The sequence below is a fragment of the Balaenoptera ricei genome, chromosome X (assembly GCF_028023285.1).
Source record: "Balaenoptera ricei isolate mBalRic1 chromosome X, mBalRic1.hap2, whole genome shotgun sequence".
NCBI lineage: Eukaryota > Metazoa > Chordata > Mammalia > Artiodactyla > Balaenopteridae > Balaenoptera > Balaenoptera ricei.
The window spans coordinates 66,978,543-67,005,242 of record NC_082660.1 but is presented as its reverse complement, the minus strand read 5'-3'; the positions used below and the strand labels follow the sequence as shown (position 1 = coordinate 67,005,242).

General features: G+C 37.3%; 1 protein-coding gene across 1 annotated transcript in view; it reads left to right on the top strand.

The window, feature by feature from the left end:
* Nucleotides 1-19,790: 19,790 nt before the first annotated feature.
* The window catches only part of RLIM (ring finger protein, LIM domain interacting), a 32,150-nt gene continuing 25,240 nt past the window's right edge, over nt 19,791-26,700 (top strand). Inside the window, exon 1 of the mRNA XM_059911013.1 lies at nt 19,791-20,040. The gene's annotated coding sequence lies outside the window, so the exon portion shown is untranslated. The remainder of the gene's footprint in view (nt 20,041-26,700) is intronic.

The following is a 26,700-nucleotide window of genomic DNA, read 5'->3' as shown; positions in this document are numbered from 1 at the left end:
AACTTGATAAACCCTGCGTCTGTGGAATACCTGAATAGACAATGAATGTTCACAAAATTGAGCCCGTGGACTTTGGGAGCAACTGTAGACTTGGGGTTTGCTTTCTGTGTTTAATTTGTTTCTGGTTTTATCTTTATCATAGTTTAGTATTTAGTGCTTATTATCATTGGTGGATTTGTTTATTGGTTTGGTTGCTCTCCTCTTTTTAAAATTTTTTTTATTTTTAATTTTTTATTATTTTTTAATTTTTAATTTTTTTAATTAAAAAATTCTTTTTCCTTTTTTTCTTTTTGTGTGTATGTGTATGCTTCTTTGTGTGATTTTGTCTGTTTAGGTTTGCTTTTACCATTTGTCCTGGGGTTCTTTCTGTTCGTTTTTTTTTCTTTCTTTCTTCTTTTCTTCTGAGCCATGTGGCTGGCAGGGTTTTGGTGCTCCAGCTGGGTGTTGGGCCTGAGCCTCAGAGGTGGGAGGGCCGAGGCCAGGACATTGGACCACCAAAAACCTCCCGGCCCCACATAATATCAATCGGCAAGAGCTCTCACAGATATCTTCGTCTCAGCACTAAAACCCAGCTCCACGCAAAGGCCAGCAAGCTCCAGTGCTGGACACCCCATGCCAAACACCTAGCAAGACAGGAACAAAACCCTGCCCATTAGCAAAGAGGCTGTCTAGAGTCATACTAAGTTCACAGACACCCCAAAACACACCACCAGGTGTGGGCCTGCTCACCAGAAGGACAAGATACAGCCCCACCCACCAGAACACAGGCACCTGTCCCTGCCACCAGGAAGCCTACACAACCCACTGAACCAATCTCACCCACTGGGGGTAGACACCAAAAATAACGGGAACTACAAACCTGCAGCCTGCGAAAAGGAGACCCCAAACACAGTAAGCTAAGCAAAGTGAGAAGACAGAGAAACACACAGCAGATGAAGGAGCAAGGCAAAAACCAACCAGACCTAACAAATGAAGAGGAAATATGCAGTCTACCTGAAAAAGAATTCAGAGTAATGATAGTAAAGATGATCCAAAATCTTGGAAATACAATGGAGAAAATACAAGAAACGCTTAACAAGGATCTAGAAGAAGTAAAGAGCAAATAAACAATGATGAATGACACAAAAAGTGAAACTAAAAATACTCTGGAAAGAATCAATAGCAGAATAGCTGAGCAGAAGAATGGATAAGTGACCTGGAAGATAAAATAGTGGAAATAACTACTGCAGAGCAGAATAAAGAAAAAAGAATGAAAAGAATTGAGGACAGTCTCAGTGACCTCTGGGACAACATTAAATGCATCAACATTCGAATTATAGGGGTCCCAGAAGAAGAAGAGGAAAAGAAAGGGACTGAGAAAATATTTGAAGAGATTACAGTTGAAAACTTCCCTAACATGGGAAAAGAAAGAGTCAATCAAGTCCAGGAAGTGCAGAGAGCCCCATACAGGACAAATCCAAGGAGAAACATGCCAAGACACATATTAATCAAACTATCAAAAATTAAGTACAAAGAAAAAATATTAAAAGCAGCAAGGGAAAAGCAATATATAACATACAAGGGAACCCCCATAAGGTTAACAGCTGATCTTTCAGCAGAAACTCTGCAAGCCAGAAGGGAGTGGCAGGACATATTTAAAATGATGAAAGGGAAAAACCTACAACCAAGATTACTCTACCCAGCAAGGATCTCATTCAGATTTGACAGAGTAAGTAAAACCTTTACAGACAAGCAAAAGTTAAGAGAATTCAGCACCACCAAACCAGCTTTACAACAAATGCTAAAGGAACTTCTCTAGGCGGGAAACACAAGAGAAGTAAATAACCTACAATAACAAACTGAAAACAATTAAGAAAATGGTAATAGGGACATACATATCGATAATTACCTTAAATGTAAATGGATTAAATGCTCCCACCAAAAGACACGGACTGGCTGAATGGATACAAAAACAAGACCCATATATATGCTGTCTATAAGAGACCCACTTCAGACCTAGGGGACACATACAGACTGAAAGTGAGGGGATGGGAAAAGATATTCCATGCAAATGGAAATCAAAAGAAAGCTGGAGTAGCATTTCTCATATCAGACAAAATAGACTTTAAAATAAAGACTATCACAAGAGACAAAGAAGAACACTACATAATGATCAAGAGATCAATTCAAGAAGAAGATATAACAATTGTAAACATATATGCACCCAACAGAGGAGCACCTCCATATATAAGGCAAATGCTAACAGCCATCAAAGGGGAAATCGACAGTAACACAATAATAGTAGGGGACTTTAACATCCCAATTTCACCAATGGGCAGATCATCCAAAATGAAAATAAAGAAGCAAACACAAGGTTTAAAGGACACATTAGACCAGATAGGCTTAATTGATATTTATAGGACATTCCATCCAAAAACAACAGAATACACTTTCTTCTCAAGTGTTCATAGAACATTCTCCAGGATAGATTATATCGTGGGTTACAAATCAAGCCTTGGTAAATTTAAGGAAACAGAAACTGTATCAAGTATCTTTTCTGAGCACAACGCTATAAGACTATATATCAAGTACAGGAAAATAAACTGTAAAAAATACAAACACATGGAGGTTAAACAATATGCTACTTAGTAACCAAGAGATCACTGAAGAAATCAAAGAGGAAATAAAAAAATACCTACAAAAAAATGACAATGAAAACACCATGACCCAAAACCTATGGGATGCAGCAAAAGCAGTTCTAAGAGTGAAGTTTATAGCAATAGAATCCTACCTCAAGAAATAAGAAACATCTCAAATAAACAACCTAACCTTACACCTAAAGCAATTAGAGAAAGAACAACAACAACAACAAAAAAAAAAACCCAAAGTTAGCAGAAGGAAAGAAATCATAAATATTAGATCAGAAATAAATGAAAAACATGAAGGAAACAATAACAAAGACTGATAAAACTAAAAGCTGGTTCTTTGAGAAAATAAACAAAATTGATAAATCATTAGCCAGACTCATCAAGAAAAACAGGGAGAAGACTCAAATCAATAGAATTAGAAATGAAAAAGGAGAAGTAGCAACTTACACTGCAGAAATACAAAGGATCGTGAGAGACTATTACAATCAACTATATGCCAATAAAATGGACAACCTGGAAGAAACTGATAAATTCTTAGAAAAGTACAACCTTCCAAGACTGAACCAGGAAGAAACAGAAAATATGAAGAGACCAATCACAAGCACTGAAATCGAAACTGTGATTAAAGCACAAGCCCAAGACCAGATGGCTTCATAGGTGAATTCTATCAAACATTTAGAGAAGAGCTAACACCTATCCTTCTCAAACTCTTCCAAAATATAGCAGAGGGAGGAAAACTCCCAAACTCATTTCATGAGGCCACCATCACCCTGATACCAAAACCAGACAAAGAGGTCACAAAAAAAGAAAACTACAGGCCAATATCACTGATGAACATAGATGCAAAAATCCTCAACAAAATACTAGCAAACAGAATCCAACAGCACATTAAAAGGATCATACACCATGATCAAGTGGTGTTGATCCCAGGAATGCAAGGATTTTTCAATATACACAAATCAATCAATGTGATACACCATATTAACAAACTGAAAGAGAAAAACCATATGATAATCTCAATAGATGCAGAGAAAGCTTTTGACAAAATTCAACACCCATTTATGATAAAAAAAAAAAAAACTCTCCAGAAAGTGTGCATAGAGGGAACCTACCTCAACATAATAAAGGCCATATATGACAAACTCACAGCCAATGTCATTCTCAATGGTGAAAAACTGAGACCATTTCCTCTAACATCAGGAGCAAGACAAGGTTGCCCAATCTCACCACTATTATTCAACATAGTTTTGGAAGTTTTAGCCATGGCAATTAGAAGAAAAAGAAATAAAAGGAATCCAAATCGGAAAAGAAGAAGTAAAACTGTCACTGTTTGCAGATGACATGATAGTATACATAGAGAATCCTAAAGATGCTACTAGAAAACTACTAGACCTAATCAGTGAATTATGTAAAGTAGCTGGACACAAAATTAATGCACAGAAATCTCTTGCTTTCCTATACACTAACGACAAAAACTCTGAAAGAGAAGTTAAGGAAACACTCCCATTTACCACTGCAACAAAAAGAATAAAATACCTAGGAATAAACCTTCCTAAGGAGACAAAAGACCTGTATGCAGAAAACTATAAGACACTGATGAAAGAAATTAAAAATGACACAAATAGATGGAGAGATATACCATGTTCTTGGATTGGAAGAATCAACATTGTGAAAATGAATATACTACCCAAAGCAATCTACAGATTCAATGCAATCCTTATCAAACTACCAATGGCATTTTTCACAGAACTAGAACAAAAAATTTTACAATTTGTAGGGAAACACAAAAGACTCCGAATAGCCAATGCAATCTTGAGAAAGAAAAAGAGTGGAGGAATCAAGCTCCCTGACTCCAGACTACACTGCAAAGCTACAGTAATCAAGACAGTATGGTACTGGCACAAAAACAGAAATATAGATCAATGGAACAGGATAGAAAGCCCAGAGGTAAACCCACGCACATATGGTCACCTTATCTTTGACAAAGGAGGCAAGAACATACAATGGAGAAAAGACAGCCTCTTCAATAAGTGGTGCTGGGAAAACTGGACAGCTACCTGTAAAAGAATGAAATTAGAACACTCCCTGACACCATATACAAAAATAAACTCAAAATGGATTAAAGACCTAAGTGGAAAGCCAGACACTATCAAACTCTTAGAGGAAAACATATGCAGGACACTCTATGACATAAATCACAGCAAGATCCTTTTTGACCCACTTCCTAGAGAAATGGAAATAAAAACCAAAATAAACAAATGGGACCTAATGAAACTTAAAAGCTTTTGCACAGCAAAGGAAACCATAAACAAGACAAAAAGACAACCCTCAGAATCGGAGAAAATATTTGCAAATGAAGCAACTGACAAAGGATTAATCTCCAAAATATACAAACAGCACATGCAGCTCAATATCAAAAAAACAGACAAACCCAATCCAAAAATGGGCAGAAGACCTAAACAGGCATTTCTCCAAAGAAAATATACAGATTGCCAGCAAACACACGAAAGGATGCTCAACATCACTAATCATTAGAGAAATGCAAATCAAAACCACAATGAGATATCACCTCACACCAGTCAGAATGGCCATCATCAAAAAGCAATAAATGCTGGAGATGGTGTGAAGAAAAGGAAATCCTCCTGCACTGTTGGTGGGAATGTAAATTGATACAGCCGCTATGGAGAATAGTATGGAGGTTCCTTAAAAAACTAAAAATAGACTACCATATGGCCCAGCAATCCCACTTCTGGGCATACACCCTGAGAAAACCATAATTCAAAAATAGACATGTACCACAGTGTTCATTGCAGCACTATTTACAATAGCCAGGACATGGAAGCAACCTAAGTGTCCATTGACAGATGAATAGATAAAGAAGATGTGGCACATATATACAATGAAATATTACTCAGTCATAAAAAGAAATGGAGTTCTTTGTAGTGAGGTGGATGGACCTAGAGTCTGTCATACAGAGTGAAGTAAGTCAGAAAGAGAAAAACAAACACCATATGCTAAACATATATATGGAATCTAAGGGAAAAAAAAGGTTCTGATGAACCTAGGGGCAGGACAGGAATAAAGATGCAGACATAGTAAATGGACTTGAGGACACGGGGAGGGGGAATGGTAAGCTGGAACGAAGTGAGAGAGTGGCATGGACATATATATCCTACCAAATGTAAAATAGATAGCTAGTGGGAAGCAGCTGCATAGTAGAAGGAGATCAGCTCAGTGCTTTGTGGCCACCTAGAGGGGTGGCATGGGGGGGTGGGAGGGAGGCGCAAGAGGGAGGGGATATGGGGATATATGTATACATATAACTCTGATTCACTTTTTTATACAGCAGAAACTGACACAACATTGTAAAGCAATTGTACTCCAATAAAGATGTTTAAAAAAATCAGCAACTTCACTAGAAAAATAGGCAAATGATATTTATAGGCAATTTACATAACAGCAAACCCAGAAGACTAATAAAGCATATGTAGAGATGCTGAAACTCATTCTTAATCAGAGAAATGTAAATTTAAAAAACAATGAAATATCTCTTTGTACCTATTAAATGATAAGAATTAGAAAGCAGGGTCAGGCCAAGTGCTGGTGGAGACTGGGGATGTAGGAACTCTCATGCAGTTAGGTTGTAGATTTGTAGTATCACTCTGAAGATCTAACATGAAGCAGTTAAATTTAATGCATGTCCTATGCCCCAGCAATCTTTTTCCTGAGCTGGTATCCCAAATTCTTACATGGGTTCAGGCAGGGCTATGTTCACTGCAGCATGGTTTGTGGTAGTGGGAAATTGAAGATGCTTGGAGAGTGAATGCAGCAGAAAAAAGCAGTGTGTTAGATGTGCACATAGCAACACGGATGGAGCTTTTAAATAGTGCTAAGGAAGTAGTAAGATATACAACATAATGCCATTAGCATCTATTGAAAAAAATATGCATATACACGTTTTGCAAGAATACCTATAAATGAAAAGATACCCACTAAACACTTTAGAATAGTTGTATATGGAGAGTGGGGAAGTGAAACGGGAGTCTCATATGAGGATGAAAAGGAATATATAAACAAGGAGCAGGCATTGGCCAGACCAATGACAATGTGGAAATAAAATACCAGAATATAAAATCATTCAGCCAGGAAGCAATAAAAGTAGCCAGTGTGCAGATTTCTACAAAGGGCTACAAAGGCCAGATTTCTGACTCTTCTAAAATCTGTAGGATAAGTAACAAAAAGGCAAATCGAGTGGCTCAGCCTAGAAGCTGAACTGCTAAAGAAAAATATCTAGAACTCATTCTCAGATGTCACTTTTAGACAACCTCTCTTTCCAAGGGTCCACTCCCTACAGTTGATCACACATTTTAAGATGGACTATATTTTGAAAGCTCACTTCTATGCGATTTAACACTAGCAGGCACTTTAAAAGTACCATTTCTCTAGATTCATTTATTTATTCATCTAACAAATATTTATTTAGCGCCTAGTATGCAAGGGTGAGACTGAGGATGTAGTCACTAGATTAGAAGCTGGGAGTATATACAATAAGGGTACAGACTTTGCCAGTGGTATAGAAGTTTCACAGGACAAGGGTTTGAGTGGGGCCATAAGCTCCTGGACTAGGAATGTATTGCTTAGAAACCTATAATTCTCACTGACTCCTGTGCCCGTTCCCATGTTTTCTTCATCACAAGGGTAATCCCTGCATCTCCCCACAAAATGCATATTATAGGATTTTTAGCAGATATCATTCCCAGTGTAGGATCTGATGTGGTTGAGGGGACTCAAAGTGGGTTAGAGTTTTAATTATTCACAAATGAACACTTCCAGGCTAATTTGAAAAAGGAGTACACCTGGGTCTCATGAGACCTCACTAGTGCTCTCTGCTATTAAATCTTTACTGAGTGTAGGGATCCTGCTGCCAGGATTTGGGTGTGGGAGACTTATAGGGCTTGCTGATGAGCAGAAGGAATATTAAGCCAAGGCCTGCTGCATAGCACTTTGGATTTTCATAGTGACATTTATACCTTGACAGCCCAATAAATATGTAAGAAGACAGTGGCATTAGTGTGTCCCCCAGAATTTATACTGCCTCATTATCTTAACCCATTATAAATTCACAGTTGGTCAATCTGCCCATATTTCTAAACTCCCACCTCTACAGTCACCACTTCCCTGTGTAAAAACATACTACAGGAGATTTCAGAATCAATAATTCTCTATCAGAGGCTTTGAGGAAGCAAAAGTACTACCCAGTTACCTGCTGTGTCTCTGAGGGATGATTAGGCTCCAACCCATGTCCTCAGCTCAGCTGCAGCTATAATTAAGGATAAGCCATAATCTGCCTTTAAAATGTCCTCCACGTTCCATGCCTTCCTTGCACAGCCATAACTATTTAAAAAAATCAAATCATCAAGGGCTCAAATCTGGTCTTTATCCTGTCCTCCTATTTCTGAGATCAAATGTATAAATCCTTGAGCTCTGCTATCTGATTCTGAAGAGCTTGTTAGAAACCTTTTAAAATAATTTAGTGGTTTTAGGGGTTTTAACACTTATTCTCTCTTGGGCACCTGCTGATATCCTGAAGTACAAACTTTGTACTCTCATCTCAGTTTTGATGTGGAGTATGGAGTTCTGAAGATGAGAAATGAAATGTGACTAAAGACGTGTAAACCTGTCCTGCTTACCAGCCTCCCAAAAGCACAAAGCCCTTATCACTTCAGCTGATTTAACACTGGCTTATAACAAGGAGCCCAGAGTGGGTACAGATAGCCCATTTACCAGTTGCCCTGGTATGTGGATTTTTATTTAAATATTACCAATAAAATGCCCAGAGAAGCTAATTAGTAGAGTCATAGAAGATTGGGATTAGACCCAATATCATCCAAATAGAGATAGCACAAGAAAATAATTGCTTGGGCTAAAGTTGACAAGCTTGACTGGTATGCCCCCCAAATCTTTAATGGTCATTTGTACTCTTAGCCTTGGCAAGTACTTCCCTTTCCCAATATATGGCAAAAAGCCTGTAGAACTATAGCACTATTAAAAAAAGCCCTGTCACTTTTTTCTCATTACTGATGAGAAAGAAGTTGGCATATCTAAATATGCATGCCCACATAGGTACATAGGCTTATATGTATGCACATGCACGAATGCAGTTAGTCAACATTTATTGAATGCAGAACTCTATGTGGCAGGAAGTACCAGGGGAAATTTTTTAAAAATGCCTAATCTCTGCCCACATGATAGTTATAGTCTAATGGACAATTGAGATGCGCAGGAAGATGAGCAAAAATTGATTACTCTAGAGATAAAAACCTCTTTCTCTTCCATAACATTTGCTTTTTTTTTCTTCTGAGTACAAAAGTAATACATGTTTCTTGCAAAAACTTTGGGAAATAATCACCTATAATGCCAGTACCCAGAAATATATGTATATATTTAAATACATATCCTTCCAGACTTGTTTTTCCTATGCTTATAAAATGTCTTTAAAGGCTACAAACGGTATGATTCCAACTATATTACATTCTAGAAAAGGAAAAACTGTGGAGATAATAACAGGATCGGTGGTTTCCAGAGGTTGAGAGAGAAGGATGGAGGGATGAATAGAGCACAGAGGAGTCAAAGAACAGAGAACTTTAGGGAGTGAAAACGCTTTGTATGATACTATAACAATGGATACATGTCATTATACATTTGTCCAAAACCACAGACTGTACAACATGAAGAGTGAACCCTAATGTAAACTATGGACTTTGGGTGATAATGATGTGTCAATGTCGGTTCATCAATTGTAATAACAAGGGTACCACTCTGGTGAGTGATGTTGATAGTGGGAAAGGCTAGCCATGTGTGCAGGCAGGGGGTAAAGGGGAAAGCTCTATATCTTCCTCTAATTTTGCTGTGAAACTAAAACTTCTCCAAAAAGCAAACTCTTTTTTAAAAAGTTGTTTTACAGAAACAGAATCACGGACATAGAGAACAGACTGGTGGTTGCCAAGGGGGAGAGGGTTGGGGGAGGGATGGAGTGGGAGTTTGGTGTTAGCAGATATAGGCTTTTATATATGGAATGGATAAGCAGCAAGGTCTTACTGTATGGCACAGAGAACTATGTTCAATATCCTATGATAAACCATAATGGAAAATATTTTTTTTAAAAGAATGTATAGATATGTATAATTGAATCACTTTGCTGTACAGCAGTAATTAACACATTGTAAATCAACTATACTTCAATAAAAATATTGTTTTAAATGGCTTTAAAACAAAATTAGAATCATACTATGCATACAAAGTTATGAACTGTTTTTTCTTACCTGACAATATGCCACAAAGTTTTCCACATCAATAATATCTCATCATAAAGTATGCAATAATTTATTAACAAATATCATAATTCACAACAATGTGAATATACTTAACACTACTAAACTGTACACTTAAAAATGGTTAAGATGGTTAAAAATAACTTTCAAAACAAACCAAAAACTCCCTAATTATTGAAGAGAGGGTATTTTAATTTTTTGCTATTATAAATAATTCCATAATGAGCAATCTTTGAGTGTTATTTTTGTGCATGTGCATATCTCTGATACTTTCTATAGGTAAAATTCCTAGAATTGGGACTGCTAAGCTCCCAATTATGAGCAAGGGTATGAGCAAAAATAGAAATATCTTTACTGTTTTTCCTTATTTTAAAAATAATTTGTGCTTGTAAATTTTTTCAGAAAATGTCAAAAAAATGTAAAAGAAAATACAAAACTTACTTTTAACCCCACTATCCAGAGATTAAACACTATTAATATTTTGGTAACTATCCAGACTTTTTTTCTTATATACAAATATGTATATATTATTATACATATCTTAAAGGGAGCATACTGTATTTGGTAACCTGGATTTTTATATCATAAATGTCTTTCCATACCAATAAATATAGGCAGGCATAATCATATTTCATTTCTTAAATACATTTCACTGAACAAGTGTACCGTAAGTTTTGTAAGCAATACCATATTTCTGAATATTTTGTTTCTAGTTTTGCATTATTAACAACATTTTCTGAGCACTTATGTGATTATTTCCTCAGGATAAATTTCTAAATGCAGAATTGCTAAGTAAAATATTTATAAGGTTTTTGGGATATAATGTCAAATTTTACTTCAGAAAGGACGGACCAATGTATACTTTCACTGATTACAGGAGTTTCATTTTTTTAGGAGTTTCATTTTTTATCTATAAAATGGTTTCATCCATACAGATGTTATTTTTGTACTTTTTTGTTCAAAGTTAATTAATTGTCTCAACATCACTGATTAAAAAGTAATCTATCATTCAGTTGATTTGGAATTCCATCTTTATCAGATATTTACTTGGAATATTTGCATATCATTCAGGTTTTCTATTGCCCCCCTCCCAAAACTGGTATCTGGCACTACTTCTTTGAAATTCTCTTAAGATAATAATAATAATAATAATAATAATAATAATAATAATAATAATAATAATGAACGTCATTTGCTCCCAATTAAATTCTTCTTTAGGTACTCAAGTCTGCAGAATTAACCTTGCCTGTAGTAACTGCCTACAGTGTGATTTAAAATGCCATCAAGCACTCCCACTTGAAAATATCTTCCCCACCAATCTGTTATGGCTACCTCAAGAGACGTCTCTTTTGGTTATACCAAAGTTCCCAAACAGGTTGCACATTCAAATTACTTGGGGAGGTTTGTTTGTTTGTTTGTTTGTTTTTAAGTACAGATATCAGTCCTACTGGAATCAGACTCGCCAGGGCAGGCTCTGGCACCAGTGATTTCGAGGTTTGGCAATCATTGGATTCTACCAAAAAGATAACAGTTATCTCAAGAAAGCAAGAGTTAAAACCCATATATATTATCTGGAGAGAATCTCTCCCAATCCTCCTCCTAAGCTGGAAATTGGTTTATTCAATTTGAGCTAATTATCACTTTGGAATAGGCCACCAAGGAGGCTTGAGCCCTAAGAGGAAAAGTACAGAACTGGCTTAATTTGGAAGGGAAGGAAGGAACATAATGCAGTAATAATATCTGGACAGCATTGGGTTCCAGGCTGGGAATACCAATCCATAAACAAAGTTTCTCTTCCTTATGTTTGTCAGCATGTTAAGTGTAATCAGCATGATCTTAGGTGATATTCAGGTGAACAGTCTCTATTTTACTAATTATGTATTGATTTTCCTCCATTTATGACAAGTGATACTGGTTTCCCATTTATAATAGTGATATAAAATATCCTTTTAAATAAACATATTTACGTTTTAAAAGGTGAGTCAATTTAAAGGAAAAAAAATCACTGATAGCAAGAGGATATAACAAACTTTTGAATATAATTAGAAATAACTGAAGTTGGCTAAACACTGACAATGAGATTCCTGGGGTAGATGCTTGGAAGTCTAGTTTGGGGAAGAATGCCAAAGGGACAACTAAAATGAGCTTTGTCTATCTGGCAGCTTTGCTCAGGGTTAGAGCTAATACCAACTACATTGGTGTCTCTTAGGTTCCTCACCTCATCTTGTGCTGTCTTTTACTACATTTATTCAACTGGCAGCATGAATCAGTCAAACTGTACAATTTCAACTTTACCCTAATGGAAAGTGACCTGTCCAGCTACACTGCTGCCTAAGTCTGATATTCCATTTAAGACTTTAGGCTTCTTGCTCAATCAAGTTCTGGACCAAAGAAGCAGGTGACCACTGCCCAGGCTTTCCGGAAGTCAGAGACTGCACCATTTCTGTAGGTATTTCCAAGTGCTTTTGTCCTGCCAAAACAAAACCGAAAACAAAAACAAAACAAGAAAACAAGGAATTAACCTAAGCCAAAGAAATAAGTGACTTTAGCTGATTTGCATAATGGGGGTGGGGGGGAGGGGAGAGAGAACTTTTATTTGAAAAGACCATGCCCATTCAAGATCTTTAGTATTGTAAGATATATAGAAATTTTGAGGAACAAAATTTCCAGCAAAGCCAGGTTTTCTATCTTTTCAATCATCTTTAAGAAAACATTTTTTAATGTATTATTCACTTGAGCCCTTGGTTTAGGAGCTTGGAGATCTGGATTGTTAGAAGCAGCATACAATTATAGTACAGATCTCTCCATTATTTACTACTTGTGTGATCTCATGCAAAGTTTGGTTTTGCTGCTTTAAGCTTCATTTTCCTCGACTATAAAATGTTCATAACATCTCTCAAGGTTTTTTTGGTAAAAGTTAAATGAGATAATGTGCATTATGTTCTTGGCACATACTAGGGACACAATGGAGGGTAACTATTAGTATGGGGTTTTTTTAAATTTTATTTATTTATTTTTAGCTGCGTTGGGTCTTCATTGCTGCGCGACAGCTTTTCTCTAGTTGCAGCGAGCGGGGGCTACTCTTCGTTGCAGTGCATGGGCTTCTCATTGCGGTGGCTTCTCTTGTTGCAGAGCACAGGCCCTAGGCACATGGGCTTCAGTAGTTGTGGCACGTGGGCTCAGTAGTTGCGGCACGTGGGCTCAGTAGTTGTGGCTCACAGGCTCTAGAGCACAGGCTCAGCAGTTGTGGCCCATGGGCTTAGTTGCTCCGCGGCATGTGGGATCTTCCCGGACCAGGGCTCGAACCCGTGTCCCCTGCATTGGCAGGAGGATTCTTAACCACTGCGCCACCAGGGAAGCCCTATTAGTATCATTTTAACTAAAGTCCATCTTCCAAACATTTCTCTGCAGATAACCCGCATCTGAATCTTGTAGAGAGTTTATTTAAAACGAATATTCCTGAGTTCTACCCTAAGATGTCTGAATCAGATTCTTAGGATGAAGCCTAGGAATCTATATTTTAAGTAAATGCCCCTCCCATCTCTCCTTCTGGGTTTGAGATATAAAGGCTTTGTGAGGAAAAAAGTCTGCACTTGGTTTTTTATTTCTCGGTGAGTCTGTGGGGAGAAGAGGTCTTTTGGAAGTTGGCACTTTTCAAAGTGCTGGGAAGGACAGACCTTTCTATGAAGAGACTAAGAAGGCAGAGGTGTGCATTAGTATTGAGTGCGCAGTCCCAGAGGGCTCGATGGGAAGTGTTGAGAGAGTGCAAAACAGTGCAGATCATGATGGAAGTGGATTTACAGCTGACCTCTATGGAAATAAGAGTTTAGATGGGTGCGGGACCAGATAAGCTTGAAGCTTTCATGACAACTGAAGAGGATGGAGATAAGAAGCAGGGACAGAGTCATCCTCTCTCTAAACAGAAACTTGGTATAAAGTTGTTTGATGCCAGAGAAAGTGCATAGTCAACTGAATCTATTTTAAACATTTTATTATTCACAGTTTATATAAATGACAAAGTATTTATTAAAATAGATTAATAATTGGAGATAAGATGGGTGTTTCTTCTCTAAATCCAAGTCTTCTGTCTTCTCCTTGGTATACTGCACTTAATTTGTTACAGGAAGATCACTTTCTGGTTGTTTTTGGCGTGAGTTGAAAAACTGCCCTATGCTTTCTAAACCAGAACATCTGAAACCTTCATGTTTGGATACGTAAGGTGCTTGATACTGCTTCCTTAAGCAGTCATTTTTATATCTCCCATATATCTCCCAAAAGCATAGACTGGAAAGAGAGATATTTCATTGCTGCTGTAATAGCTGGAAAAAAAGACATGACAGTGAATCTACTGAGTTCCCCTACTACTAATGTAATTAACCAGGCATCAGTACATATTTTATTTCTACTATGTTTGGATATTTGCAATATAATACTTATTATTTCTAGAGTATATTTTACTGGAGGAGAACAACCCCAGTTAATTAACTTACAGGGCATTTGTGGGAGGAATGATATACATCACTATATACATTTTCAAAAAGATGAACTGAGTTCTAGAGCAACTAGGTCTTCAATAACAATGCTAGTATAAACATGGCATTGTGCTGCTAGGAATGAAAGCAACTGTAATCTTTTCTACTAACCTAAGGTAAATATACAAGATGTTCTTAAGGCTTTTAGGTTAAAAATATCTTCCACAGATGGTAAGGAATAAAAGGGATTTACTCTTATGCTTTGTGTGCTTCACTCCCTAATCTTTCATTTATTTTTTTAACACCTTTATTGGAGTATAATTGCTTTACAGTGTTGTGTTAGTTTCTGATGTATAACAAAGTGAATCAGTTATATGCATATGTATATCCTCCTTATCCCACCCCTCTAGGTGGTTGCAGGTCACCGAGCTGATCTCCCTGTGCCATGCAGCTGTTTCCCACTAGCTATCTATTTTACATTTGGTAGTGTATATATGTCAGTGCTACTCTCTCACTTCGTCCCAGCTTACCCTTCCCCCTCTCCGTGTCCTCAAGTCCATTCTCTATGTCTGTGTCTTTATTCCTGTCCTGCCCCTAGGTTCATCAGAACCATTTTTTTTTTTTTTTAGATTCCATATATATGTGTTAGCATACGGTATTTGTTTTTCTCTTTCTGACTTACTTCACTTTGTATGACAGACTCTAGGTCCATCCACCTCACTACGAATAACTAATTTCGTTTCTTTTTATGGCTGACCTCAAACATTTTATAAATATAAACTTGTGGCTGACTTCCTAAAAAGTGTTGCCTGGGCCCCTACAATGGAACCAACACATCAGCTTTAGCTTCCACATATCTCACAAAATGACTGTAGATGAAATTACATCCTCAGGATGCCTCCCTTCTAGACTGTGAACTTCCTCAGGACAGAGACTATATCTTTTATATCTGTAACCCCAAGACCTAGCACAGTGCCATGGTACACAATAAATATTGTTGAATGAATGACAACTGAATGAATAAAGGAATGAATGGATTACTGATTACCTTTCAGTTGTCTCTTCTCATCCTGCTATCCCCTTCCTCAGGGCAAACTGAAGAAAACATTTAAAATCCATTCATATCTTGAATATTATTATGAACTCCTAAAGGAATGACCTTAAGCAAAATGGAAGTGCTAAGAGGCAGATACTGGTTTTCTAGTTAATTGATTTTGATCAGTAATTCTTATGCAAAAAATTTTAATAAAGACATTAGAGGCAGCATCTAGACTAAATAAATATATATTTGGGTGGTGTCACTTTTTAAAAACAAAACCAGTTTAATTTCTTAAAGATAAAGGAATTTGGACCCTTAAAATAGTAAATAAATCCACCATAAAGAAAATGCAGTCACAAACACATAGCAGCCATAAAGATCTTTAAAAAAACAAACAAAAAAACCCTTCATCAGATCATTTTTAAATGATCCCTTTTTAAACCTCTTTAACAACTTCCCATTGCTTTTAGGATAAGATCCAAAATCTCTAATTTGAACTATAAGCTAACTCATTGATTCATTCCAGAAATATTGATGAGTGTCTATTAGTATTTTAGGCTTGGAAAATACAGTGGTGAAGCACGGGGGCAAAGCCTCAGTTCCCACAAAGCTTTACACTGGGAGCGGGCCAGTGGGAAGACTGACAGACTATAAACATAGAAATACAATCAATAAACATCGCAAACAAATAGACAAGATAAATTCCAATGTGATGAGTGTTATGAAGAAAATAAAATAGAATGATTTTCTAGAGAAAATGAGCTACTCTTTCAGTTTCCCAGGCTCCATTTTCTCACCCCAGGAAATCTGTGCAGGTTATTCCCTCAGGGCTCCTCCCTTATCTTCCTTCTTTCCCTAACCATCATTCCTCCTTCAGTTCAAGTCTCAGCTAAAAATGGCAACTCTATGGGTTAAATATTCCTTTTATATACCCGTCCCAATGTACCAATATGTTGTCTCCTTTGTAATGTTCATTACATTTACGAGTATTTGGTCAATGTCTGTCTTGCCACAAGGGCAGGGTCTTCTTGTCTGTGGTCTACTGATCTATTCCCAGCCACCAGCTGGGAAATAAAGTAGATGATCAATCTACAGTAGATGATCATCATATAATAGGTGATCAATACATTTTGTTGAGTAAATGAACAGAAGGAAAATTAGAAAATTCTTTTATTATTTTCCTGTTAAGGAAGGGATAAAAATATGTGAACATCACACATATGTAAAAAGCACATGGGAGAGAAATGCAATTAGGCTGAGGAGAAACTCAATGAGAATTATTCAGTGGGTTGCTTCCCTGGGTTCTAGGGTGGCACTGAATGCCATCATGGGATAAACTGTTTTGAGAAGTCATATCCTAGGTGTTGGAAGTAAGCAGCCCCTTGGTTATAAAAGAGCATGGAAGAGTACATGAGAGGGAGAGAGAGAGAGAGAGAGAGAGAGAAGAAAGAAGGGAGGCAGAGGGGGAGGGAGGAAGGAAGGAAGGGAGGAAGGAAGAAGGAAGAGTAGACTTGTTGAAGCGTGGAAGGAATAAGCAGATGGGGAGATGCTCTTTCTTTTTATTTTCAGATTCAGACAGACTTTTCTTTTAAAATAAAAATGGCCCCTCCTCCCAATACCAAGAAATACATGCATATTGTAAATATTCAAGACAATACAGAAAGAGGTAAAGAATTAAAAATGACTAATAATCCTTTCACATTTTATTTGCATGTATATTCATTTAGACTTTTTTTCCTATGTATATTTACACATCTTTTTAATATAAAAATAGAATAATACATGCTACTTTATAAATTGTCTTTTTATTTAAAAACATTATTTCCAGATCTAGCTACTCATTTCTAATGGCTATGTAGGAGTCCATTATGTGGATGCACTGTATTTAACTAATTATTGTTGAATGTTCTTTTTTCTGATTTTTCAGTATTTCAATATTATACACCTATGATTAACATCTTTGTACATTTATTACGTATATTTTTGAAAACTTGTCCATTTATTTTCCTTAAAATAAATTTGTTTGTGGACTTGTTGGTCAAACAATATGGATATTTAGGCTTTTGATACGTGTTGCCAAATTACCTAAAAAAGGTTATATCAGTTTGTACCAGTAGCATATAAGTGTGCCCATTTCATAGTATCTTCATCAACACTTAATATTATAAAACTTTTAATCTTTGACATTCTGATAGGAAAAAAAGAGATATCACTGTTTTTATTTTTATTTCTCATTATGAGTGAGGTTGATTACTCTGATTAATATTATCATATGCTTATCAGCCAAATATTTTCTCCTTCTTTGAATTGTCTATTCATGCCCTTTGCACGTTTTTTAATTGGGGTATTTATCTTTAAAAAAAATTTATAATAGCACTTTATAGACTACAGATCTTCCTCAATTTACGATGGGGTTACATCCCAAGAAATCCATCCTAAGTTGAAAATATCCTAAGTGGAAAATGCATTTAATACACATAACATACCAAACATCATAGTTTAGCCTAGCCTACCTTAAACATGCTCAGAAGACTTAAGTCAGCCTACAGTTGAGCAAAATCATCTAACACAAAGCCTATTTTATAATAAAGTGATGAATATCTCATGTAATTTATTGAATACTGTACTGAAATACAGAATGGTTGTGTGGGTACAGAATTGCTATCAGTGTCTGGGTTGTTTACCCTCATGATGTGGCAGTTGTATTTAACAGTAATTCCTTTTATGGACTTTGTGTCATGTTTAGAAAGTCCTTCCACCTCCCCAAGGCTATGGACATATTCACTTACATTTTCCACTTCTTTTATGATTTTATATTTTACATTAAGCCACGTTTGCCTCAAGAATATGTCAAGGAGTGGCTAATGTTATTGCCATAATCTCAATATCAGGCTTAATAGCAATTGCAGGCCACTGAAGAACTCATTTTACACATTCTAGGTAAAAGTTCTAGTATATGACATGTAATATAAGACAAAAGCTGAGTAGAGACACAATACCAAACTCATATTCCCATACTGTCAAAAATGACAATATCAAGCCTGTTGGAACGTTGAGCAGGGAAGTATGAAGGATATTGTTGTAACTGCTTGGAGTGAAATATATTTCTGGCTGATGAAATGGCCGTCATGCCGAGGCCGGCACTCTCTCAAAAAATATTTGAGGGCCTACTATGAGCTCGCTGCGGATATAACAGTGAACAAAACAAAAAGGTTTACTGTTCTTAAGGGGGTGGGGTAAACAAATAAATAATATATTTTCAGATGAAGTGCTCTAAAGAAAATTAAGCAGGTAAGGGGACGGGTAAGTTGTTATTTCAGATAGGGTGGTTAGGGAAGTGTTCTCTGGGGAGGTGACATTGAGAAAAGGTAAAGTTGTAGAGGTGGGAACAAGTTTAGTTCGCTGGAATAATACTAAGAAAGCCAGTGTAGCTGGAGTGTTACCTGAAAACACAGAAAACAGAAAAATGGGGGGAAATAAACAGGGACACACCCTAAAACCGTGGTTGTTTTTCTTTCACTGTGAAAACGGGAGTTGGATGCTGGGTAGCTCATTCTCTACCTTCCTTCACGCATTACCATCTAAGAAAGGCCTTCCTTAACCACCCTTAAATTCCAACCTTATCAGATTTTCCCACCGTTTTACAGTCACCGCCCTCTTCCAAGGATTTCAGAATTACCATCTCAGGCCACCTCTGACCACTCTTTTTAAAACTGCAATTCCCGTTTGCCCCCACCGGGCGTTCTCCCGCCCACCTCCCCCCGTTTTATTTTTCTCCCTAGCATTTATCATCAACTGTATATATGTTATACATATATATACACATATATATATAGTAATTATTGTCCCTCCCCCAAGTAGAATATAAAGACCCATGAGAACTGGGATTTTGGTCTGCTTTAATTTCCGCTGTATCCCCAACATCTATAATAGTGCTTGACACTACAGCTGGCGCTCGATAAATGTCGAATAAAGGTAGGATGCTGTATTAACCGGTCCGGACTAATTGTGTGAATCGACGTCAGGTTAGGCTAGTATCGCATTTCTCACTCTGAAAAGGGCTTCCAGCAGTCAGACGGTGACGTCCTCCAGCTTTCAAAACGGGAAAGCCAACGTTCCCACAATTCTCAGAACGCGAAATTTCTCGCCACAATTCAAAATGGCGGAGGAGGGTGGGGCCTGTCACATGGTGGGCGTCACAGCGGTTTTCCTTTTCCAGGCCGCGGCCCGCCTTGCCGCGTCGTCAGCCGGCAGCCTTCTCCTCCCACCAAGCCTTTTCGAGGAGTCGCCTAGGATTGGCTACTCGGCTGGGAGTCGGGCTGCGGGGCCCGGACGCGGCATCATCACTTCCTGTTGTGCGCAAGCGTTTCCTGTCGCTGCTTGGTAACAATGGGGAAGATAATGGCTGCCTGAGCAACGTCTCCGAGCAGGCGCTGGGCTAGAGGCGGGTCTCAACCAGCGACTCATCGGAGGCGGGCTTGAGAGCGGCGGTAGGGGAGGCGCGCAGGAGCCCCGGCGGCGGCGGCGGCGGCGGCCGGACCGACCGAGTCGGATCCCGACACTAAAACCGAGTAAGTGAAGCCTTGGGAATCCTCTGAGAAATGGATGGAGAGCGAGAGGAAGACAGCGGAGCCGCGGTTACTGCGTTCTCTCAAAATGGCCTGAGTGGCGCATCGTGGCGGAGGCTCAGCGCCGCCTCCGGACCCCAGGCGCAGGTTGCTGCGGGGGGCTCCGTGGCGTAGTCGCCGCTGCCATTTTAGTTGGCTGTATGGCCGACAGGCTCTTTGAAGAAGGGGAAGGAGGTGGAAAGTACTTCCTCTCCGTGGTCGCTCGAGCCGCGGCCGGGGCCCTCCAGAACCTTAAGAATTTTGGGGAGGCGATTTTCGAGTGTTGGCTTCAGGCGTGAGAATCTTTGATCGTCTCAGGTTTTTCTCTCCTCGGTTCTCTGGAGACTTCCCTCGCGTCCTCCTCCCCCCCTCCCTTTTACATGGCGGGCTTGGGTTTAGGAAATGGGGGAAAAATCAGGCTGCTCTAAGTTAGATGCTGAGAACTCGTGGGCCTTTATATTTCCCAGGATTTGCAAAACCCCATTTTGAGCCCTTCTGCAGGGCACTATCAATTAGGCGCCCCCTGGGGCCGCGATGACATCTTCCCTGAGGATCTGAGGCAAATGTGGTTTACTCCCTTGCTCGAATAACCCTGGCATATCCTTTGGCAGATATCACTGCAAGGATCCCCCCAAAAGGGAGGGAAAGCCGTTGCGTGTTTGTTGTTTTTCCCTGGGTGAGGGTGGGAATTGGGCCAAATGATTTTGAAGTTAATTTCCGTTCAATCCGTGAGCAACCCAACCCCTCCCCCCTCAAAAAAATGCCTAAGGGTCTCGGCTTCTGCGGGCGGTACCTGCCACGTACGCCATAGCTTTAGTAACTAGTATTAACCGGTTGGGCTTCTGCTTCCTGAATACTCAGTCCCTTTTTCCCTTATGCTGATTAATTTCAAGATGGAGGAGACAGCCACGTTCCTTCCCTAGACAGTTTCACCATACTTATTCCACAGGTTAGTCCGGGATTCTGAGGACTAGCAGGCTTGTTATTTAGGTCATTCTTTAGTTTTGGGGCAAGAGGAAGCATTTATATCAGGTTGTCATCCACTGTTTGCAAGGCCCCAGAATAATTTTTTGCTGGAAATAAGGAACCCGCATTTCCTGAATCAGAATTAACTGCAGTGGCTTTGGATGATTGAAGGGAGGAAGAAATAGACATACTATTACTAATCATTTTTTTGATTCTTCTCCTTATTAAAGACAGAATACTTATATCATCTCGTCAGGTACATTATGTCCGTCCTGGATGATTTGAGAGCAGGCAGGCACAGTTATCGCTCCCCCAAAATCGGTTTTCTAAATTGTAAAGATAAAGTACCCAGGAAGACCAATCTAAATATTTTTTAGTTGGATTTTAGGATACTCTTACTGAAAAAATGTTTTTCTTTAGCCTAAGATGTCCTGATGATCTTTCATACTTTAGTTACTGCCTTAGGCTAGTGTAATGTGCCAAATAAGTTTTTGGAAGTAACTGAGAATCTGAAAATAATTACTGGTCTGATGAGAAAAGGCCTATTTTAAGTAACTTTATATTAAAAGGTAGATTGGCTCTCGGCCTTTAAAGGCTATCTTATATACAACATATAAGATTCCTGGTTCCCTCTGACCTTCTCAGTCTCCCCAAATATCCTAATACTAATGTTGAGTTACGTTGGGTTGTGGTGAGTGTGTGTGTGTGTGTGTGTGTGTGTGTATGTGTGTGTATCTGTATCTAAAATATATAGGATATTATTTTTTTAGGATGTGTCTGATTCAAAGAAAATGTCTATCTTATAAAAGAGGAAGAATAATGGATTCTTTTTTTTCTAGAGCAGAGTGTGAAGAAAACTAAAATCCAGTTTATTGTATTACAATACTATGTCATAACAGTCAGGTAATTTATTTTTTGTTGCGTCTCCTGATGATTTATGTGTGGAATGCATGTTTAAAAATATTTATTCTGTTTTGCAGGCCCTGTAATTGGATGGGCTTATTTGATATGTTAGTTGGTCTTGGGCATTCTTAATGATCAGAATGGGTGTTTTTCACTGGGAATTCAAAAGGTAGTGTTCCTGAGTAGCTGGAACCTCATTAGTGCTGTATCTGTCAATTTTTTTCCTTTAAAAAATAACGTTTGAAATTTACCAGTACCTGTATGGAACAGAAAAAACAGTACAGAAATTTGCTGCCTTAAATTACTGTTGGAATGAGATGGGTATAAATAAATAGTGTTTAAATGTTTATTGAATAACAAAATGAATTATCAGTAGACTGTATTACAGGAATATAATCTCATTATTTTGTGTGACATTCGATTTTTTTCCTTCAAGGTCCAAAAAGTCATAAATGATATATAATACTGTAATTGGTATTAACTCCTTTCATCATCATTGTTAAGGTAGCCACATAATTTATTGCCCTAGCCAGGATGCTTTTAAGAGCAAAAGGGACATTATTAATAATGCATCCAGGTGCAAACCTGCATTGTCCCAGGCAAACTGCGATGGGTAGTTAGCCTAAATTCATAACTAATTTGTATTGAATACTATGTGCTAGGTCCTGTGCTTCACATGCATCATTTTGTACTCCTTACAGCAAAGCTTCATGAGGATGTTACCTATTTTACAGAGGTAACTGAGACTCAAAGGAGAGATTAGGTAATTTGTCCTCAATTACATAGCTAATAAGTGGTAGAGCCCCCATTTTAACTCAGGTCTGTCTGATGCCAAAGTCACTAAACTTTTATGTCTTTAGACTTAATTGCTATCTAATAAGATTGGAAATGCAAAGAAAATGAAAGGTTGTAATTTTTAGAATCTATAGGTTATTTGCATCAAAAGCTTTTGTTAAAGGAAATTTGCTTTATGAAGCACGTGAGACTTATTTAGCAATTACACCCTCTTTTGGTCTGTCAAGGTTCCTGTTTCAGCTGTTACTGCTTGTGATAAAGTTTGATAAACTTAATTTAAAATCAGAAATGGCTTTAAGAAATAGCTTAATAATGAAGTCATATAGAAATGTAAGGCTGGTTGGATATATTCTTTCAGGTTAGTGAACATGTAGTGAGGCCTTAAATAATACAGTAGATCAAATGAGACATCTGCATTTATGGAATTATAATGTGTATATTACTTTTCCCAAAGCTCTAGCGGATTGGGAAATAGAGTAAACCACTCACCAACCTCCTGTTCCCTTGATTTACCGTAAAGTAGATAACAAATTAGAAAGTAAAAAGTCCTCTGTCAAACCCAGACCAATCAGGTGCTAGAATTTTGGGCCACTGACTAGGACTGGGACATGTTTTTCTTTTGTAAGTCTAATTCCTTAACATTTCTGTATAACACAGACATTTCCAAAACTTATGGCCCATTGATTTTAAAAAGTATCCAGCTTACATGATCCTTTGACATTTTGATACCCAGTGTAAGAAAGCAATAACACTTCTGTGCCTATTTTTTCTTCGTTATTTTTTTTTCCAACCTGGAATGTGGAAGTTTCCCAGATAATCAAACAGTTCATTTTAGATGTAAAATTCTTGACAATCTTGAACAATTTGGGAATATATTTGTGAACTTGTGGTTTTGCTCTTGAAATATATACTTGATATTTTTGCTGTAGATAGTCTTGTAGTTTAGTGCTTCAACCCAAGGTTTTAATTTCATTAGTCATAATATCACCGACATATGTGGGAGACAAATATCTGTAGACAGTGCACGGTATGTATGTAGATTTGTGGACCTCTTGCAATAATTTCACTACTACAGGTTGGGCTGCTATTACAGCGTTTGCATGGTGATGAACATGATACTTTCTGTGGGGGAGAGGAGATATTTGTGTTCAGTGTTTTCAGTTTTTTCTGGAATGAAAAATGGTCTCTTTCCTCCTGTTCTTCACTTTAGTGTATGAAGAAAGGATTTAACTCTTAATTACAATTTTCATTTTTTATTGACCAAAGTTCCTGTTAGTGTCAATTACATCTAAGGTGACCATATAATTTATCCAAACTGGGACACTTAGGCGTGAATGAGGGCCATATTAATAATTATTACAGGAAAACAGTTGTAGACTGCTACTCTTCTGGATAAACCGGGGATATATGGTCACCTTTGTCACCATTTCTGTGTAGGAGCACTGGTTCAGGGATCACAGTTGTCAGTGTGTTTGGTTCTGTAACACAATATTGTTTTCCTCAAACAATATAGCAGTCATTTGTATTTGTGTAGGTAATATTTTCTTTTTTGGTCAAGTGATTTTAATTTTAAAAATTGACTTCACTCTTTTAAATAGTTCATTTTTGGTGGAAAACTTATTTCTTAAAAAATAGTACTTTACCAATTAACACCAAAATTGCCAGTAATCAGTGACTTTTACATTAATAACTTAAAAATAAACACATGAATCTTTTGGGTTTTTGAGTCATTTTTTGACTTCTTGAAAATAATGAGAAGTCAGAATTGAGTTAGTGTGAATAAGACCAAATTCTAATTTAGTGGCATAGCTTGATAATAAAAGAGCATGAACTGGGTTGAACTGGGTAATTGAAGATTAAATTCACTGTCTAAAGTACTTGAGTGAATTGAAATGCCATTATAATGGTTTCTTTTTTTAACTAACTTGATCCTGTGAATTGGCAGCATTTGGCTTGGTCTCCATCCTTTGATTTGTTGATATTCTTAATATTCTTTCGGTTTAACTGTTTTAGAGGGTTGTTGTAAGTCAGAATTGTTGGTGAGCTGCAGACTTCCTGCCAAGAGATTAGACACATGCTGAATCCTTTTTTTCCTGCTGTCCTTTTCAAGTGGTAAAGATAGAAGACTATAAACCAGGCTAAGCTAACATTGCCATGCAGATATTTTATAATCCCATTTTGCTCTAGTAGTATCAGCAGTGGTGGAGGCCTTAGTAGCATCCTCTGATAGGCCAGTAATGGAAATGATCAACAAATTGTTTGTGTGGTGAGAGGTACCGTGCAATAAGTAAAGGCAGTGAAACATAAACCCTGCCCTGTTTTTTAAAGAGGAATGCTTTATATTTCTTTAAAAAAAATAAGATAGTCATAAAAAGAGAAGTGTATGAGTGAAATAGCAGTAAGAAAAGCACAGCTTCTAAGCTTACGTCCTGGTTATTCATGTTGTTTCTTAAGCTTTATTTTTCTGACTTAGTATTGTAATGTGATGCAGGTTATATCTTATTCATAGTCACAGATTCATAGAATTGGAAAGGTATCTTGTAGATAGCTTAATCCAGTACTCTAATATTGATGGAGATCCTGAGACACAAAAGGTTAAATAAATTGGCCAAATTTACACAGTTAGTTACTGTTACAGCCAACACTAGAACCTAGTATCCTCTCTTTTTCCATTTTCACAGAGCTGAATTCCACCCTGCTACTCATAGAATAAAAAAGCTATCTGGTAATCAACCTTTGATTTGTCTGCTACAAATGCTGTAAAATTTTAATGAAACATTCTATATAGGAAGAATTCCCAACACTTTTGTATATAACTACATATACGATGGTATTTTATTTTCATGACCTCAAATTCAGCAGTTCTGTGTGATTTGACCTTTTTTTGTTTTTAACTATATTATTTTTCATTTTGGTGATGGTATTATTGAGCTGACATTTTCGTTATTCACAAGGCTTGCATGTCATTAATTCTCATCTACTCTATGAGGTTCTTAATGAAGAAGCTCTGTTGCAAACAGAATAATGTTTGCCCTTCTCTTTTCAGCATGACACATTTTTACATTGGTACATATGATTTTTTTTAATTGGCATGTTGTGCTTTAGAACACTATCGAGTTTTGGAGCTTGTATGAACACATCCAAAAGGTGACGATGCTCAAGGTATAATACTTTAGTAGTTGGTTGATATTAGGTTACCTTGATTCCTCCCTCCCACCATACCTTTTTGTTTTTAAAAAGAGGTTATTTCTTCCAGACTTAATAGATGTGGCTTATTTTAAAACTGATATTCACACAAGCATTTGAATTTCAGAATTCAGTTTTTTAAGTGTTGTTTTGTTGACCATATATTTTAGTGCCTTAAATCTTCTTAATTGATGCAGTATGTCCATTGAATATAGTATGCGTGTGCTTATACTTAGCACCAGGTCTTTTGACCCATTAGTACTGAACAGTATGTTTTAAGTAACTTTTTGCCTTAACATTATAACAAAATTACATTTTTTAAAGATAGGCGTACATGGATTAGGAGAATTAAATGAAATACTTTTAGCAGTGGTTAGAAACATAGTAATCTGCATAACTTATATTAATATATGATAATGCCTATAGGAGAATTGGAGATCTCTAAAAATGCTTTAAAATTCTCAAGGTGAATAAAATCTGCTTTAAACTCCCTAGTTACAGAATAAATCTCAGGTTTGGTTTTCTTGCTGGCTTTTCCTCCCCGGAATTAAATTTACCTGACACAGTCATACATTTATTGACCAAATGAGTAGTTTTTGAAATGACTGGGCAAATTTTCTAATTTGGCTGCTTGTGTTCCAGGAATGGATTTGGATATATTGGCACACAGTACTCTGAAAGAAATAAGGTTAATAAAATATGTTATTTATCTGAGGGGCAACTCTATTTAAAACAAAAATACTAAAAGTTGACTTATTTAAAAATAAGTCCTGC